Consider the following 7,430-nt stretch of genomic DNA (forward strand, 5'->3'; position numbering starts at 1 on the left):
ATATATATATATATATATATATATATATATATATATATATACATACATGAGTGTGTGTGTGTGTGTGTAAACCACATATAGGGCCCTTGTGGATTCTACCAAACATTTTTTCTGTCTCTCACTCCATTTGCCATCAAGCAAAGAATTTGACAGTTGATTAAAGTTTTTAGCGAGAATCTCCGTCAAGTATGTTGGCACTTTAACGAGAATTACACTGCACACCAGCAAATTCTCTGCGACTAATAAGGTCTAGTGATAACTTTAATGAAGTTATTTTGGTAAAACGAAATATCTGGAATGATAAGGCGAAACTATCTTCACTTAATTAAACATGACAAAGTATTTGTTTGTAATAAAGCATTTACATACATCATTGTTTGATAAGGTCTACCTACTTGTCTCTCTGTCTGTCTAACTTTCTATCTGTGTATTTGCGTCTATGAGTGTGTGTATAAATATATATATATATATGTGGGTGGGGGGTGTATGTATCCGTGTGTGTATATATGTAGGTATGTGTGTCTGTGTACAGCGCCGACTTAAGGCATGGACACACGGAGCAGTTGCAGAGGATCCACAAGGGTTTAGGGGTCCAGTTCTGATCTGCGTATGGTATAGGGTCCATTGTTCACTAAAATACTTAATACATCTGACAATAGCGACTGTATATACTTGCATTTGAATACTAGCGCTGCAGGTGAAACGTCTGTGTTGAGCTGTGTATCAATTCCAGTTCTTAGCAAAATGAGACTACATGCATACCTTTGTTGACTTCTTAATTTCTTGGGGTCTCTTACATCGAGACTAAACGAGGGATCAATCTGACTTGTGATTCATGAGTGAGTAGGGGGCGGGACTCTTCGGCAAAACGAAGTAGATCAACAAGTGCTACTCTTTATGTGTGTGTGTGTGTGTGTGTGTGTGTGTGTGTGTGTGTGTGTAAAATAAAGTTTCAGTCGATAAAATAAAGTATCAATCAAGTATTGGGGTCGATATAATCGATTTGTCACATTTCCTTGAAGCCTGCAACTCGTTGACGTCTCCTTCAGAAGAACCATCATGATTTGGGTCACTTATACGCTTATACTCCATGGAAACCGGGTTTATCGGCCTTATGAGTTCTTGGGCTAAAAGGGTGTATGTATGCATGTGTGTATGTATGTATGTATACCCATGTGCATATGTGTGTCAGTGTATACATATACACACATACATACATACACGCATACATAGCGATAATGATGCAAATAAACAAACAAAACCGCTTCGGTTTCCTATAGAAAAACCACATACAGATTTACATGTAAACAGAGAGAAAACAAAGACTGGAAAATTTCAGACAATGAATCTTTGTCTATAAATATATTGAAATTTCTATATTAACAGAGCCAACTGACACAGGGTACAAAGACACAGAAAATCAAAGGGATGAAGGTCTTTATATTCTGCTTCAATTGACTCTACTAATATATAAATATCTATAGCACGCCGGACGAAATGCTTATTGTCTGTGTTTACATTCTGAGTTCAAATTCCACCTAGGTCGACTTTGCCTTTCATCCTTTCGGGGTCGATAAATTAAATACCAGTTACGTTCTCGGATCGATCTAATCGACTGGACCCCTCCTCAAAAATTTCGAGCCTTGTGCCGAGAGAAGAAAAGAATATATAAATATGTTTATTCATGAATATACATTGTCTGAAAATTTTCGATCTTTGCTTCCATTCCACTTCCATGTATTTTTCGTATATCGAACCCATGCTCTTTTTTTTCCCCTTTACTTGCATAATTGCCTCCATGTCTGCTCACTTGGTTTCCTCATAAAACCACTCTTTACCCCGTGGACTTGGTCCTCGGTGATAATTTCCGAGTGTAAGTTCAAATCGTTTGAGCGCTGCTAGGTGTATGTTGTATACTGAACATCTCTGGATCTCAAATCTTGACTCTGTGTATGTATATATATATATATATATATATATATATATATATATATATACACACGTAAAACATACATATATATGTATATGTGTATTTATACGTTTATAAATATGTGTGTGTGTGTGTGCAGAACAACCATCTATATATTTAAATTGTCTCCCCTAGTAAGTGTCATGTGGTGTTAAGTAGGCAGTTCTTCTCAATTGTAACTCAAAATTAATTGTTATTTGCTGAAGTTATTAGTAAAAACCAGAGACATTTACACCTGCAAGATAAATTATCATTGACTTTACAGGCAAGTGTGATGTTTCGACCTCTTTCGTTAATTAAATACGAATAACAAAGAGAAAATCACTTTTTCAATTAAACACTTTTTATTGTGGATTCCTTTCTATTCTTATTCTCTGAAATTTTTGTTTTATGGTTATACAGATATACACGTAAATGTCGAATGACGACAATGAGTGCTCAACACCGCATTGGTGGATAGTTTATTTGTGTGTTAAAAATGTCTTAATATCTAAACAATTATTCAAGCTAGTCACATGGGGGAATGGTATTGTTTTTATCCAAAATGGAGACGAACACTATTCCGACATGTGATAGTCTTGAATAATTAAGATATTTTTCTTAATATGAAACCGATGGTAGCCTTAATACACAAATCATTAAATAAATAAATAGATATTTCTCTCTGCTCGTCTGGTTATGGTCAAGCAACTGACAAGCAAATCTGTGGTATTGAGCAGAGTATTTGCTGTAGCCCATCTTTTCGACCAAGACAAAACAATGTACGTGATAACACTTCCAACCAGTTAAGATCAGAAGCCATGAGAGATTATACTTATAATAATTATTATTATTATTGTTGTTGTTATTATTCATAACAAAACGCGAATTAGAGGAACACTGATAGTGCAAAACCACACTATCGGTGAGATAATAATAATGTAAACACATTCCTTCCATGGTGTTTATGCGTGGAGAGCAGGCGAGTCTCCTGACCGAACGTTTCTTGGTTCCATGACTCCTCAGCAAGCCAAGTAAATATTTTCTGAAGAGTGGTCAACAAAGCGTGAAACGGTCCATTAATAGACTGTTTCCCACTTATTTTTCGCACGTCAACAGCATAGAAAGAATGGGATTAAAATCGATGGAAGAAGAAAACGAAAATGAGAAAATAGATAGTATACTAATGTCTGTGTTTGTACACAAAGAGAGGGAGTGAGAGGGAGGGAGGGAGAAGGAGGAATTGGAAAGAGAGAAGAATAATAAGACAGAAATAACATTAAATGATATGAAATAAGAAGGGAGAAATAAAGTATAAAAACATTGGAGTTTGTAAAGAGAGAAACGAAAAGTGGGGAAGACGTAACAAGCACTGAAAAAAAGGGGGATAGGGTGTTGAAAGGATGAAACACGAAAAGAAACGCAATGAGAAAACAGAAAAATATACTGGGAATGGAATCTGGAAAGAAAGAAGACAAAAAGAAATAAAGAATAATTTAAGAAAAGAAAAAAAATATCAAGAGAGGAAAACAAACATAGAACATGGGTAGGTGGGGGGGGGAGGTAATAGAAGAAAAGCTCAACAAACGAAAGGAAATGAAGAAAAATCAAAAGAAAAATGAGACAAAAGATATAAAGAATGAAATAATGAAAACAAGAGAGAAAAAAGAATGAAAGGTAAAATGGAAGAAAAAAAGGAAAAAAGGATGGGAAAAGGGAAAAGTAGAGAGAAGAAGAATGTAAGAAATGAAGAGAAGTGGGAAGAAAGTGGGAGGGAAGTGGTGAGTCTGGCCCAAGAGAATGTTGTTGAAGCTAATAAATAAGGAAAATTACCAGTTTCACATTGGAAATGTTGTTCTCTTTTTATCACTTTTCAACTAATTATTTTCAATTACTTTAAAATCATACATCAACCATATTGGACATATAGCTGGCTGTGTGTGCGTGTTTGTTTGTTTGTTTGTTTGTTTGTTTGTTTGTTGGTGGGTGGGGGTGTACGCATGTGTATCTATATATATATATATATTTAAAAATTTTCACACAACTTCCAAGTCTCGACAAAATTCATCATCAAAGTGGATAAACCTCATCTTTAATATTGCTTTCTGGTATATTCGGTATTTGTGCCAGTAAACAATTGTCAGCTCCTGAAATGAGTATTCTTCATACTTACGAAATAAAACCATAAACAGTTTAGGTCTTTTAGCATTTCGAGGTTTCACAGAGTAGATTCTGGAAGAAGAACATCCGCAGCTTTTCTTGTTCGGTGTTTTAGTAATTTCATTCCAAACATAGGACTCTAGAAAACTGGGTTCCAGGTATCAGTAATCAGATTCTCGTACAAGAAAGACCTCTCTATCACACACTGACTGCCAATATTGTTTCACCAATCTTTGTTATAAAGAGTTAACATAAATACATGAAACATTTGCTGATACAAAAGTAAAAAAAAAAAAGAGAGAATATTTTAGACAATTATATTGTGTAGTTCTGACAATTTTCACATTTTGAAATTATGGAAGTCAAATAAATTATTGCAGAAAAGACAAGTCTTGCAAGAAGAATATTTCTGAGATACAATTTAGCTATAACAACCATTTCAGTAATATTGTTGGTTAAATCATAATTAGTATTCTTGTCTCAAGTGAGATGTAATAAATATTTAGATTTCCTACAAAGCTAAGTTCACCTAAGAGTAAGTGACAGGTCGAAGTAGATTTTAGGGTGAAGGTCAAACATGAACGTGACATAAACAAACAATATCACTTCAGTTTTCTGTGTCTTTCTGTGTATAGGCATATAGTTACATGACTAGACATAGTTTTATATATATATATATATAAACATGGATATGTATGTATACGTATGTGTGTGTTTGAAAAACAGACACGGTGTGTTTATGAATAAATGTGTGTAGAAAAATCATATCGGATATGATTAATAAACATATTTAGTATCGTTGTGAAAACATAACCTTGAGTAAACCACACAAGGTTCGACCTCGAGAAGCCAAATTCCCGCCAACTAGTTCCCTCAGCCACCTCCTCCTCCACAGTCGCATACTCACAGACCGACCTACGTACGCATGGATGTGTATTCAGTTCTTTGTCCTTCTTTACCTCTTCCTCCTCCTCCTCCTCCTCCTTCCTTAGCTGAGTTGACGGAATCCAGAGGTTGGGATGGTCCTCATCCCGAGCCTTTTATTGCTTATCCGTGCCTAAAACATTTCAAACTCAACATCCAGGAACGGATCAAAGTGGTGTGACATTTGTCTTACTGAAATCTCCACATCATTTGTCATCTCAACACAACCACACGCGCACATATAAGTGTGTGCGTGCGCGCGCGCCAGTGTGTAAAGGGAGTTAATTTCGATTTACTGACAAGCTCAAAATTCTTTTGCAATAATTTCCAATATTCCCTTTCCACCGTCTGAACCAAGCGATGGTGTTAAACTGGGGAGGATTCTAATCATAGATCTACCGATTCAGGACTGACCTAGGGTTAAACAACAGCAACGTTATTATCTATATTATTTCTATTTATTTCATATTTTCCACGCTGTTTATTTCAATCGTTTACTGCCATTATTCATACAAATGTCAGTTTATATTTTATTGGATGAGCTTCCCAAGCAGACAGTACATCAGAAAGCTTGCATATGGGTCAGATGTTCGATCCCTTTCAAGCGTATCGTGTTAATTTTTTTTATTTATTCACCTCATTTCACATTGGTTCAATTTCGTCAATCGTCAAAAGAGACGTGTAACGTGTCAATTAGGAATACATTACCTGTAAACTATCGAGAAGATTGATGCTTATCATATTAGTCAGTTCTCGCCAGGAAAGCAGAACCAATCCCTTGTCTTTATATGAGCAAACAAATGGAGAGCCTTAGTGGTTGATAAATCTGTTAAAAATAGCAACGAAATATCTTTCATATCACATGCAACCGTCTCAAAAAAGAAAAATGGATACATTATACATCGTAGTCTTATTGGATGATCATAACTGGAAGGTCATTAATGGAAGGTGTGTGAATCACTAGATACGTGAACCATTAATAACCAGCAGCCAGTATTACAATTCCAGATTGTCTTTCAACATCCTCACGACGAAATGAATTTCTTTGACAACGGAGGTTTTATTTTTTGACTATGCAAACACCAACACTGTTATTGTGGTTCTTTTGGGAGAATTGACATGAAAACCTATTCTTTTAACTATAAATACATACGTACGTGTGTGTGTGTGTGTGTGTGTGTGTGTGTGTGTGTGTGTGTGTGTGTGTGTGTATGTGTGTGTGTGTGTGTGTGCATGAAGGCAGGACCTGAAATATTAAAATATACAGTTGACAGTTTTGTATCGATGCCATCACTAATTTGGCATAAATCTCTAACCGGCCGCCATAGCCTTCAGCAAAAAGACTTGACCTCTAAGCCACGGAATAAGCCTCTAACCTTCACACATTTCTATTACAAATAACTAAAATGACCTCTGCCACTTCAAGCGTGTCGATCTTTTGTCGACTCCACCCAAATACTCCTAAGTTCTTCGTCCACCAATCATGATTATTCTCAATTTCTACGTTAAACATAGACTCCAACAACCATTCGTCTCCAGGATATTGGCATTCTGAAATTCTCAGCTATGTCCATATCCTTTTTCTATTTTTGTTACAAGGTCTTTTGGAAAATATACAAGACCAACAGCATCCACTTCAATTTCACCGTAAGTGGAGGAGCTGCTATGGATACCAGTAAGGATGAATATTTTAAGAAATGGTTTCAAATTTAAAATGTTTGAACAGGTAAATTAACGCAATATTGTAAAAACGTACACACACACACATGCACTATACTTTGAAAGTACATTTTTTCCTTGCGAGTGTGTGCGTATATGCGAGTGTTTGTGTGTGTGCGCGCGCATGTGCATACAAATACACGCACCTGTACATATATGCATATGGATGTATATATATATATATATATACACGCATATGGATATATATATATATATATATTCCAGAATGCATGAAGTTAAATGTAACACAAATAGGCATATATAAATATGTGTATTAATATATTTAAATTTATGCGTGCATACATACATACAAATGCACACGCATTAAACTTTAAATTAAACTTTAAATTAGCGAAATACTGAATCTGTACATCAAAAAACTTATGTGATGACAGTATAAATAGTAATTAAACGTTATATACATACATATAAACAGACATACACACAGACATATACACTTATGCATGTATAAAGTAGACATAAACATATAAAAGTATGTGAATGTATGTATCTATACAAACACACACACACACACACACACACACACACACACACACACACACACACATATATATAAATATATACATGTAGGTATGTATATATATATATATATATATATATACACATGTAGGTATGTATATATATGTATGTATATATGTATATATATGTATGTATATAT

The sequence above is a fragment of the Octopus bimaculoides genome, chromosome 18, assembly GCF_001194135.2.
Source record: "Octopus bimaculoides isolate UCB-OBI-ISO-001 chromosome 18, ASM119413v2, whole genome shotgun sequence".
Classification (NCBI taxonomy): Eukaryota; Metazoa; Mollusca; class Cephalopoda; order Octopoda; family Octopodidae; genus Octopus; species Octopus bimaculoides.